Source organism: Plecotus auritus (assembly GCF_963455305.1).
Source record: "Plecotus auritus genome assembly, chromosome: 5".
NCBI classification, from domain to species: domain Eukaryota; kingdom Metazoa; phylum Chordata; class Mammalia; order Chiroptera; family Vespertilionidae; genus Plecotus; species Plecotus auritus.
This window is the reverse complement of record NC_137776.1, coordinates 130,663,165-130,675,610: the sequence shown is the minus strand read 5'-3', so window position 1 is coordinate 130,675,610 and position 12,446 is coordinate 130,663,165. Positions and strand designations below refer to the sequence as shown.

The following is a 12,446-nucleotide window of genomic DNA, read 5'->3' as shown; positions in this document are numbered from 1 at the left end:
CGGGAGTGTTTCTTTGTTCCCCTTGAAAAACTGCTATTAAATCTACAAGGTGGTACCAATCACCTAGGATGTTTAGAAGGGAGGCAATACAATATAGCTAGTATGTGATAACTAACATGTGTGATATTAGGAGAGTTAAGATTTTCACCAGCTGACACATATGAGAAGATGTCAGAGCTGGGTCTAGAAGAGGAGACATGACATTTAACAAGGAACTCCTATGAATCCTATATAATAAAAGGCTAATATGCAAATCGACCGAACGGCAGAACGACTGGTCGCTATGACACACACTGACCACCAGGGGGCATATGCTCATTGCAGGAGCTGCCCCCCTGGTGGTCAGTGTGCTCCCACAAGGGAGCGCCGCTCAGCCAGAAGCAGGGCTAACAGCTGGCGAGCACAATGGTGGTGGAGGGAGCCTCTCCCGCCTCTGCAGCAGCGCTAAGGATGTCCGACTGACAGCCCCTGAGGGCTCCTGAACTGCAAGAGGGCACAGGCCGGGCTGAGGGACCCCCTTGAGTACACACATTTTGTGCACCGGGCCTCTAGCCTATAATAAAAACTTTGTTATAATCCTGACAAGAGGCCTACGTGGTAGGAATTACCTTAATTTTCATGATCATAAAACTGACATTCAGATCAGTGAGGAGAAAAAAATCCTTGCATTTTCACACTCAGATGTCTCTAAATTGCGGCATCCAGTCTTTTCAGAAGTCAGTAACGAGGGAATTCTTACTGTACTTACTGCATGTACTATGTAGTGTGTACTAGATGCCATATTTCAAATCCTTTAAATACAGTAAGATTCAATAGGTAGTACTAACATTATCGCATCTAGAGATAGGGACACTGAGGCCTTGAGGGATAAAGTAAGTTTCCCAAGATCACACAACTAAAAGTGACAGAGCTGGATGGACTAAAAACCACAGCAGTCTGGCAAAGGAGTCTGCTATTAACCACTCTCAGGACCACATAAAGCACTTCCTCCCGAACTTCTGACTACCCAATTAAAAACTGCAGTCCCTGAATCTTGATTTCCCTTACCCAACTGTACAATTGACAGATTTATGAGGCAAATAATGTATTGCTACCTCTGAGCAATCTCCTTAGAGCAGAGGTGTCTGCCTGTTTTGTTCACTGATGTATCCGAGCCTGGATTTTTGCCTAGCACAAGATAGGAGTTCAATAGATTATTTGTTGAATAGATAAATGAATGATTTTTTTTTTTTTAAAGGAGATGAGAGAGTGTACTACATGAGTGCACCGTAATTAGAGAAAAACAGGCAGAGCCGTGCAGGTTGTGTTCTGAAACACTGATCAGCGCGGACTGCCTAAGGCGTCAAGTGGAAGCCGCAGAAATCAGTGCGAGCCTCCCAGAAAGGGAGGTGAAGCCACCGGGCTCCCAGGCACTAGCTTTTGCTCCCTCTCATTTTCATTGTAGCTTATTCAGCAACAGACACTGGAGAGGAGGCTAAAGAGACATCAAAGTAGCTGTGTGGCTCATATTTTCTCTTCCTTTGGCAGCTATTTGCTCTATTTACTGCTGACACGACGATTTTAGCAATTTAATGATACAATTGTTTCTGAAAACGACACAGAAACAGACACCCTCAGCCATTTAATTGGCTTCCCTGATGAAGTAGAAGCTGCTGTTTTCTAATCTCATGTTAGAGGGGTGTAGGATACAGAGAGGCTGGGAGAGAGAGAACATTTACTTCCATTAAAAAAAAGGTAAAATCTTAGGGAGAGATATTAGGCTCAGCCTCTCTAATTAAAGTCGCTACTTCCACGCCGCGCACTAGGACACCTATGAAGATCACTCAATCCCCACACAGACTTTGCTATAATTGTTTATCCTCCAATGCAGCCTGCCTTTTAGTCAATGGAATTTCACTTGCCATAGGAGTGCTCCATTATTTTATGTCAAGTTAACTCTGAAGTGGTTTGCTATTCCTAATAAATCTTAGCAAGAAGCATGAAGCTATTCTAAATATCCGATCCTTTCTCCCGCACAGTTGAAGTTTTCCATATCCAGGTTTCTGGGCTTGCTGTGCAATCAGCTCCTGCATCTGTGCACGTGACCAGACCTTGCCGCCTTCTCAACATTTGAACTAATGCATTAAATGCGATGACATTGATATTTTCTGTTAGTGCAAAAAAATTCCCCTCTGTTATGTCCGAGCCCCTCGGCCGGGGACTGGACACCCTTGGATGCTGGCTATTCAACGGAGAAGATATGAGAAGTTGTAGGTATATAAGAGAATCTTTATTGTAGCCCAAGTAGCTGTCGCCATGACAGGAGCTATTAGACAAAGTTCTTCAAAGCAAAGTAGCCTCCAACATAGGAGCTATTCAGGAGCCTTCCTTAGAGCTACAGCCTCACCAAGCAGCTGCCTCCTAACCAGCTGCCTGCTGGTCAGCAATGTACTTTATTACCAACTCAGACAAAAGAGGCTTCTTTCCAAACAGTGGCCTCACTGCTTGGGCTACAGAAGGCACGCTTGCACAATGTACACAGTCGGACAGCTGCGTCCTTGCTTTTGGCACCTGCATATAAACAACATAGCCTTGAGCATTCTGATTAAGATTACCACGCTCAGAGTGGCCTTGAACATCCTCAGCACTCTAGACAGGGTCCCCACACCCTCCTTCTGCCAAATGTTACGGAGATCATATCAAAGTTGATATGGCTTTCTGGTCTTCATTTTTAACATACAAAATGAAATACTAGATTTCCAAACAAGCCAATTTACATGGTGATAAAAAATATGGTTAGTACTGCCGAGACCGGTTTGGCTCAGTGGATGGAGTGTCGGCCTGCGGACTGAGGGGTCCCGGGTTCGATTCCGGTCAGGGGCATGTACCTTGGCTGCGGGCGCATCCCCGGTGGGGGGTGTGCAGGAGGCAGCTGATCGATGTTTCTCTCTCATCGATGTTTCTGGCTTTCTATCCCTCTCCCTTCCTCTCTGTAAAAATATCAATAAAATATATTTTAAAAAAAAATATATGGTTAGTACACAAAATAGTGTTCCTGATGCCCAAGTGCTAAAGCTAAGTATTGTACACAAAAGTCAGTGTAAATGACTTCAAGTGATTACTATTTAGTAGGTTCCTTTTCCTAACAAACTAACTTTCTCAAAAGTACATAGAATTCAAAACCATGGTTATAAGGCTTTTCAAGAATATCCTAGAAAAGGCCGATAAATATAACGAGACCCTCGAAGATATGAAAAAGGACCAACTAGAAATTAAACATACACTGACTGAAATAAAAAATATTATACAGAGACCCAACAACAGACTAGAGGAACACAAGAATCAAGTCAAAGAATTGAAATACAAAGAAGCAAAAAACACTCAACCGAAAAAGCAAAAAGAAAAAAAATCCAAAAAGTTGAAGATAGTGTAAGAAGACTCTGGGACAACTTCAAGCGTACCAACATCAGAATTATGGGGGTGCCAGAAGAAGAGAGAGAGCAAGATACTGAAAACCTATTTGAAGAAATAATGACCGAAAACTTCCCCCACCTGGTGAAAGAAATAGAACCCCAAACAAAAGGAATCCCAAGAGGACCACACCAAGACACATCATAATTAAAATGCCAAGAGCAAAAGACAAAGAGAGAATATTAAAAGCAGCAAGAGAAAAACAGTTAATTACCAACAAGGGAGCACCCATATGATTGTCAGCTGATTTCTTAACAGAAACTATGCAGGCCAGACGGGAGTGGCAAGAAATATTCAAAGTGATGAATAGCAAGAACCTACAACCAAGATTACTCTACGCAGCAAAGCTATCATTCAGAATTGAAGGGCAGATAAAGAGCTTCACAGATAAGAAAAAGCTAAAGGAGTTCATCACCACCAAACCAGTATTATATGAAATGCTGAAAGGTATTCTTAAAGAAGAGGAAGAAGAAAAAAGTAAAGATAAAAATTATGAACAACAAATACATATCTATCAACAAGTGAACCTAAAAATCAAGTGAATTAAAAACCTGAGGAACTGAATAATCTGGTGAATATAATAGAATCAGGGGCATAGAAAGGGAGTGGACTGATAATTCTCAGGGGGAAAGGGGTATGGGGGGGTTCAGGAAGAGACTGGACAAAAATCATACACCCATGGATGAGGACAGTGGGGGGAGGTAAGGGCAGAAGGTGGGGTGGGAACCGGGTGGAGGGGAGCTATGGGGGGAAAAAGGAGAAACAATTGTAATAATCTGAATAAAGATTTATTTAAAAAAAAAACTGAATCCACCCTCAAATCACATTATATGTGTACGCATTTTATTATAAATTCAAATAAAATTTTAATCAAAAGATTCTTAAAAAATTATGGTTAGAAATAGATATAGATTTATAGAAATAGATATACTACCAACATAACATGCTTTACTTTTCTTAATGTCATATTCCAAGTGGATTTAGATATAGTTTCAAACAATTGTATCTATCAACTTGAATAGGATATTTGAATAGAAAATTTATGTGTAAAACATCAGGCACGGTATAAGTGAATAAGCAAATTCATAACATTTTTAACATGCAGAAGTTGTACTTTTGCCAACACAAATATAAAACAAGACTTTGTATATGTATTCAAGAAACCAAAAATTTTACATGTAATTAAAATAATACTAAGTCAGCAAACTTTTTAACAATATTTAAACCAAGATCTTATATATGTTTATGTGTCCGAAAATTTACATGCATTAATTTATTTAATACTTAGAATAACTTTATAACTCTATGAGTTAGATGTTTTTACAGGGGAAGAAACTGAGGCACAGAAACATTTGAAAACTTATATAAGGTCATACAAATAATAAATGGTGAAACCTATAATATTATGCATATTATGTTTCCCTATAATCTATACTCTTATCTGTGTGCAAAACTATCTCCCATAACATAAGGTTATATTTTATATTTTAAAAGGTTTTTTTTAACAATCCTTTTTCTTTAAAACATTTATAGCAATATAAAATTAATTTATCATCTTGGAAAACAAAGCAAATATTTTCCCTCGTTTCCCTATACCAGATATTAAAGACTCAGGATACGTGTTTTATCTCTATCCTATGAAACTTATTCTATTTTTAGCCCAAAGACCAATTTAAAAGAAGAAAACTATAAATGGAATATCACTGGGTCTTGCTAACAGTATCATAGTCATAACCAAGAAACAACGCTGAGAACATTATGTTCATCTCCAGTTCTCAGCACAATTGGCTACCAGGAGTCAGTCACTACATAAACTCATCTTTTTGGCTAATGAATGATATTCAAACAGAGGACTGATTCTTCAGACAACTGTCGAAAATCTAATGCTAAGTATGTGTCCATACCAATGTAATCTTTGACTGGTAGACTATATTTATAAATAGACAAGTGAAATAGACAAAAGAACTGCCAGTTACAAGCCAAATATACACTATTCACTCAACAAATAACATTTTTGTGTACCAGACATGATCTTGTTGATATTCACTGTTCACATCAAACCCTCACAAGGTTGGCCTGTTTTGACTTTTATTACATCTGTAATAAAGGTGTGGTGCTACTTTCCTTACTCACCTCTTCATTGCAAATACCTAGCCAAACAAAACGTCCAATGGCATATACAGAATTGACTTGAATAGACATCAAAGTGCTGCCTTCTCAGAAGTTCAGAAATGTTCATGTGTATTAGTTTGACAAAAAAAAAAAATATGATCTCAAATGGCAATGGCATTGCCTTTGAGAGGGATAATCCATGTTTGGAACAGGGGGACTAATTTTTTTTTTCTCTATGAAAGCAGAACAGATATCCAATATGGAAGGAATAAATTTAGCAGATACATTACATAAAGGCAAATTAATATAAATTAAATGAAGTGCATTCCTAAAGGGGGTCTGGAATCAAAAATATAATGCAAGACAGAAAAAATAATTCTGAAAAAGTTCCAGAGGTATGGATTCAAATGAGCAAGAAGAAAGCCAATTGTTCAGTGTGTAGTTGCCATTACTTGAGAGATCACAGTTAGGAAGTAGCAATGTATGGGGGTGGTATTGTTCAGGTTCATTAATAGATGCATATAATTCCTGGAAGAGGAAGGGTTCTAAAATGAGGGAAGTGCTGAGTGTTTAAAATGGAATTGAGAGCAGGAGTTGCCCTGTGTTGCATCTAACAAGAGGACATAGAGCTTTCAGATCTCTTGCCTCCCTATATGGGTGTGCAAACCCAGCAGCTGACATTTATGATGGTAAATAATTCTTAATTCTGATAAGGGGCTTTTCATTGCTATTGTTCCTTTGTTATCCAGGCCAAATGCTTTAAGGTAATAGCTACTTCCTACTTGTTTATGCCCCTCAGGAGGAAAACCAGTATCCCTTACTTTTTCCCTTCCTCCATCTGAGTGACAATATTAGGTAAACAGGGATTTTCAAAGCATAGGGAAAGTTTTCATTCAGAAAGGTTTCTCCTCTAAGTAGAGACAGGGTTTAATAATAATAGTAATAATAATAAACAACTGTCATGACATCTATCCTCTCCCTTACATAAGAGGAATTTTCAAGGTGGACAGGCAGATTGAAAAGGAATTTATGCAATATACAGATGATGTACTTTAGAATTGTATACTCAAAACCTATATAATTCTATTCATTAATATCAACCAAATAAATTTAATTTAAAAAAAAAACTAATCTGCTGTTAAAAAAGAAAGAAAATTTATTTATTTATTCAACAAATACTTATCAAGAAAAGGTCAATTGGGAGGAAAATGAACCCTGGATCTATGGACTTTTATGTTCGTTTCTTTGAGGAAAGCCTGACTTAAGACCTGGTACAAGAGGTCAGCAACATTGTTTCCCTCAAGGTTACTATAGAAATCTGAGTGATTACAGCTACCAGGGAGGGCAGATATCTTATTATCTTTAACCGATACAAATTAAGTAGGGATGTTTGCCATTATTATTTTTTTATACTTGCTCCTTGGTCTACTCACTTCCAACTTTTTAGCAGTCCACCCATCGGAATGCTATCAAAATTTTTCCAAGACACAGTTCTGACTATAGCATTGTAATAAACAAACACAAAATAATAATGAAAGGCCAACACTATCAATGACCTGTTATTCTTTATATGGTAAAATATAATTTTTAGATCAGACTTCAAAGATTTCTACTAACAAACCCCAGTCCAACTTTTTGAAATAGGGTTTCACTCCTCCTTATCATATCTATGATTTAGACTATGCCCTATTGCTAAAGTATCCCTGCTCATTTCTACCTCCATGCTTCTCATACTCTCCTCTGGAAAGAAAATTTTACCCAACCCCACACTCTTTTTAAAACTCTCATTCTATTTATCTTGATAAGTCATCAATCTCAAGCAGTAATGTCATTATGTATATGTGTTGCCAATATTTTCCCACCCATTTACAGGTATCATTATAGCTAATGTCTTCATAATAAGAAGCTTGTAAAGAAATGCTAGTTGAGCGTCAATAGCAAGAGCATACCAATCTTTACAGAGTCCAGACCCAAAGACCTCCAATACTCAGTTTTCTCTTAGCACTGTGAATCATACACTGTTCATACAACGGGTTGTACTGTGAAGGCAACCTGAGCTAGCAGCCTAAGTCTGTGCCCAGTCAACCTGCATCCTGATGCATGTGCTTGCAAGCCTATAATTAAGCCCCAACCCCCTCTCCCTTGTGCTCTAGCCTTGCAAAACCTGTTTCCCTGAATACTTAACTTACAGAGGCCATAAACCATGCCCAGCCCCACAGGGGGGTTGACTGCTGAGGCCAGCCAGGGCCATTGGTTGTAATCTCACTCCCTCCTTACAACCATCATAGGGGCCACACACACACACACACACAAAAAACAACACGAAAAAGACCAGAGGCTGGGAAGCAAAGAATTTAGGACGATATAAGACAAAGCCCCGTGCACTTGAGGCTCAGCCTTGGGAACAGATTTCCCTGAGCCAGCACTGGTGCTCTGGCAATAAAGTGCCTTTTCTGGATCTTCCGAGCGCCTGGCTGTCTCTCCTCCCGCTGCCTAGTAATTCTGTGATAACAGTACCACACTTGTTTAGAATTATGTCCTATTTGTATTGATCCCTACCTTAAGTACAGAATGTCATAGTACAAAAAAATGGGGATCTTGCAATCAGAGAGATTTAGATTTGAAATGAAACCTGACATTAAATTGGTCTATGTACTAGGACAAACTATATCAACAATCTTAGAGCTTTAGCTTATTTCTAAAATATGGATAAAGCCATCTCACAATATTTTTGTGAAGATTAAATGGGATGACTCATAGGAAGCACCATGCCGGACAGCCTTCAAATGAATGCCAGCTTTCTTCTTTTGTCACACTGTCTCATGAACTACATTCTTTCTTCCTAAAAAGAACACCCTGTAACTCATTTTCTAAGTATATTCCAAAGTGTACTGCAGAAGTGAACACAGGTGACATACAATTAGTGTCACTGACCACAGGTGGTCTAATCAGGGATGAAAAGAGAGTTTCACACAGAATTTGCAACATTGTGCCTGAAATGAGAAGCCGTTATTATGCAATGGATAAAACTTGAGCCCAACACCTTGCTCTAGATCTGCAGACATTACTTACTAGTAGTGTGACTCTGAGACAGGTCCTTTACTTCTCCGATTCTTCATTTCTTCACCTGCAAAAATGAGGACATTGGACTAGAACCAGGACTTTTAATTTAATTAAAATAATTATTGGCACATTTATTATGTAAATGGAATATATGGAAGTAAAAAAAAAAGAAAGCATGGAAAGCAGAGCTACTCTGGATGATACAAAGAGGAAGTTTAGGGCTCTGCCTGTACACCAGACTAAACCTGGTTTAAGTCTAGACAGGGATTTTCAGGAGTCATCGAGAACTGTGATAGCTATTCAGTCACATGGTCCTACTCAAAGAAAATGACAAATTTTATCTCATTCATCTGTGGAGGGATGTTTAGGTTGTTTCCATATCTTTGCTATTGTGAAAAATGCTGAAATGGTCATAAAGTTCAGGTATCTCTTCAAGATGGTGATTTTGTGTCCTGTAGATATATACCCAGGAATGAAATACTGGATCATAAGGTAATTCTATTTTTTTTATCTTTTATGAGGAAACTCCATACTGTTTTCTATAATGACAGATGAATGCATACAGACAATGTGACCACACACACACACACACACACACACACACACACACACACGCGCGCGCGCGAATATTAGTCAGCCTTTTTAAAAAAAAGGAAATCCTGCCACTTGTGACAACATGGTTAAGCCTGTAGACTTAATGCTAAGTGAAATAAGCCAGAAGCAGAAGAACAAATTCTGCATGTTCTAAATTATATATATCTTCCAAAATGTCAAATTAATAGAAACAGAAAACAGAATGGTGATTAGCAGAGATGGGAGTGGGGGGGCTGGAATATAAGGAGATATTGGTCAAGGGAAACAGAGTTTCAGTCATGCAGTATAAATATGTTCTAAAGATCTAATGTATAACAATGTGACTATAGTTACCACTTGAAAGTTGCCAAAAGGGTAAATCTTAAGTGTTCTCGCCATATGCACACACAAAAATGCTAACTATATGAGGTGACAGATATGTTAATTAGCTTGATTGTGGTGAATATTTCACAATGTATATCTACTTCAAATTATTGATTTTTAAAGTTTTATTTTATTGTTTAAAGTATTACATATAGTATTTCATATGTCTCCTTTTTCCCCCATTGACCTCCCCCAGGCCATCCCCCCCAGCCCTTCCCCCACCCCCTAGTGTCTGTGTCCATTGGTTATGCTTAAATGCATGCATACAAGTCCTTTGGTTGATCCCTTCCTCTCCCACCCCTCCCCTGCTTTCCCACTGAAGTTTGACACTTTGTTCGATGCTTCTTTGTCTCTATATCTACTTGTCATCAGTTTATAATGTTTATTATATTCCACAAATGAGTGAGATCATGTGATATTTATCTTTCTCTGACTTATTTCGCTTAGCATAATGCTCTCCAGGTCTATCCATGCTGTTGCAAATGGTAAGAGTTCTTTCTTTTTTTACAGCAGCATAGTATTCCATTGTGTAGATGTACCACAGTTTTTTTAATCCACTCATCTGCTGATGGGCACTTAGGTTGTTTCCAAATCTTAGCTATGGTAATTTGTACTGCTATGAACATAGGGGTGCATATGTCCTTTCTGACTGGTGTTTCTGGCTCCTTGGGATATATTCCTAGGAGTGGGATCACTGGGTCAAATGGGAGTTCCATTTTTAATTTTTTGAGGAAACTCCATACTGTTCTCCACAGTGGCTGCACCAGTCCACATTCCCTCCAGCAGTGCACCAGGGTTCCTTTTTCTCCACATCCTCTCCAGCACTTGATTTGTCATTTGTTGATTTGTTGAAGAAAGCCATTCTAACAGGTGTGAAATGGTATCATTGTTGTTTTGATTTGCATCTCTCTGATGATTAGTGACTTTGAGCAAGTTGTCATATGACTCTCAGCCTTCTGTATGTCAGCTTTCGAAAGGTGTCTATTTAAGTCCTTTGTCTATTTTTTTTTATTATTGGATCATTTACCTTCCTTTTGTTAAGTTGTATGAGTTCCCTGTAAATTTTGGAGATTAGGCCCTTATTGGATATGACATTGGCAAATATGTTCTCCCATGCAGTGGGCTTTCTTGTTGTTTTGTTGATGGTCTCTTTTGCTGTGCAGAAGCTTTTAATTTTGATGTAGTCCCATTTATTTTTATTTTCTCCTTAGTTTTCATTGCCCTAGGAGCTGTAAAGATATTGCTATGATATATGTCTGATATTTTGTTGCCTATGGATTCTTCTAAGATTTTTATGGTCTACTTAAACATATCCAATTGTGCTTCTCAAAAATTAAGTTAAGTCATATAGCCTTTTTAATTTGGAGGAAAAAAAAGTAAATGCCAAACTTTAAGCCACGTTTAATATTCACTGAATATTTCCTAAAATTTATTTGAAGCTAACAAAGTTATATCTTATATCTTATGATGTGTGGACATATCTCTAGCCTACATGAAGAAAAAAATATCTTGGTTTATGTAAAGTAATACAACTAACAAATGAGATTGTTCAGATATTGATGTTTTGTGTTTTAAAGACCATATCAAGCACAAAACTCATATAGATGAGCTGTCTTTACTAGTACACTTTCAATATCACATAGTATGTGTCAAGGTGACCACAATATTGCAGAATGGCCAGTGTGTGCCAAAATCTGGCAAGAAATTATATTAGAAATTAAACATGTACTTTGGAGTCAGGTAAAAGAAAATTAACATTTAAATATATGGTTCTGAGAAATTTACTTATCCTCTCTAAGCTGTAGCTTATTTGTGAAATGCAAATAACAATATTGGCCTTCCTTGCTTTTGTGTATGTGTTCTGTGATTCAAGTATTATTCTGTATAAGAAAGCATTAGATCATATTAAGTGCTTAATAAATACTAGTTCCTTTTTCCTTCTCCTCCTATGCAATTTCATATATACAGTAATGTTGGTCAGCATAAAATGTGAAGCAATGCTAGCAACTCAACTTTTTAATGATCTCTTTCACAGTGGTTTCTAACTTTCTAACCTTTAGAGGCTGTTAAAATAAAGTCAAATAATGATACTGCTGTGGCATAAGTGAATGCCTGGATCAATAAATTCTGGTTGTTGGAATAAATTGCAATTAAAGGGGTAGCACTTGATTGCTTGACAGTAGGTAGTCTTTCTAGCCCACATAAACTCAAGTATCAGTCTGATTTATAAGGTAATTAGTATGGACTTCACATGCACTTTATTGGGAGACCATCACACCATATTGACTTCTGTCCACAACATGTGTGTGCCTTTGACTTTGTTCTCTGTCATTTATATGTGACAAATCCTCTATACTTGTTTACTTTGCTTACTAAAGAATGCAGTCATCATGTTAATAAGGTAGAATATAGAAGACATTTAACATGTTTGTAAATAACCACTCAAGTACTCTAAAAATTTCAGTATATCTGCTGGCCTTTTTTCTTCCTATTTCTATATATTTAAGAAAAATATACATCTATTCATAAATAAAGGAAAAACATAGATAATTATTACTGAATCTTTGCATCAATAGAAAAATGCATGTAAACAATTAATTTAGAGTATAGAAAAACACAGGATAGGTATATTTCATGCCAATTTATTTGAATAATCCATTATAAAGCCAAATTTTATCTTCAAATAAAGAAGTATACTTACCTAAAGTATAATTTTGTTTATCCTTAATTTTCCTATTCAATGTCAATGTGGTATTTTACATGTAATAAATTCCAACATATGCTTGCATAATTATCTAGTGCAATGGGACATTCATAGACTAAAGCAAAGGAATTAAGTAACCTTTGGGTTACTAATTCCATTG

At 37.4% G+C, this 12,446-nt stretch overlaps 1 protein-coding gene across 27 annotated transcripts in view; it reads right to left on the bottom strand.

The window, feature by feature from the left end:
• Nucleotides 1-12,446, bottom strand: part of PTPRD (protein tyrosine phosphatase receptor type D) — a 2,215,209-nt gene that overhangs the window by 1,920,972 nt on the left and 281,791 nt on the right. For all 27 annotated transcript variants that reach the window (XM_080668837.1, XM_080668841.1, XM_080668865.1 and 24 more), the window contains exon 2: nucleotides 8,635-8,689. The gene's annotated coding sequence lies outside the window, so the exon portion shown is untranslated. The remainder of the gene's footprint in view (nucleotides 1-8,634; nucleotides 8,690-12,446) is intronic.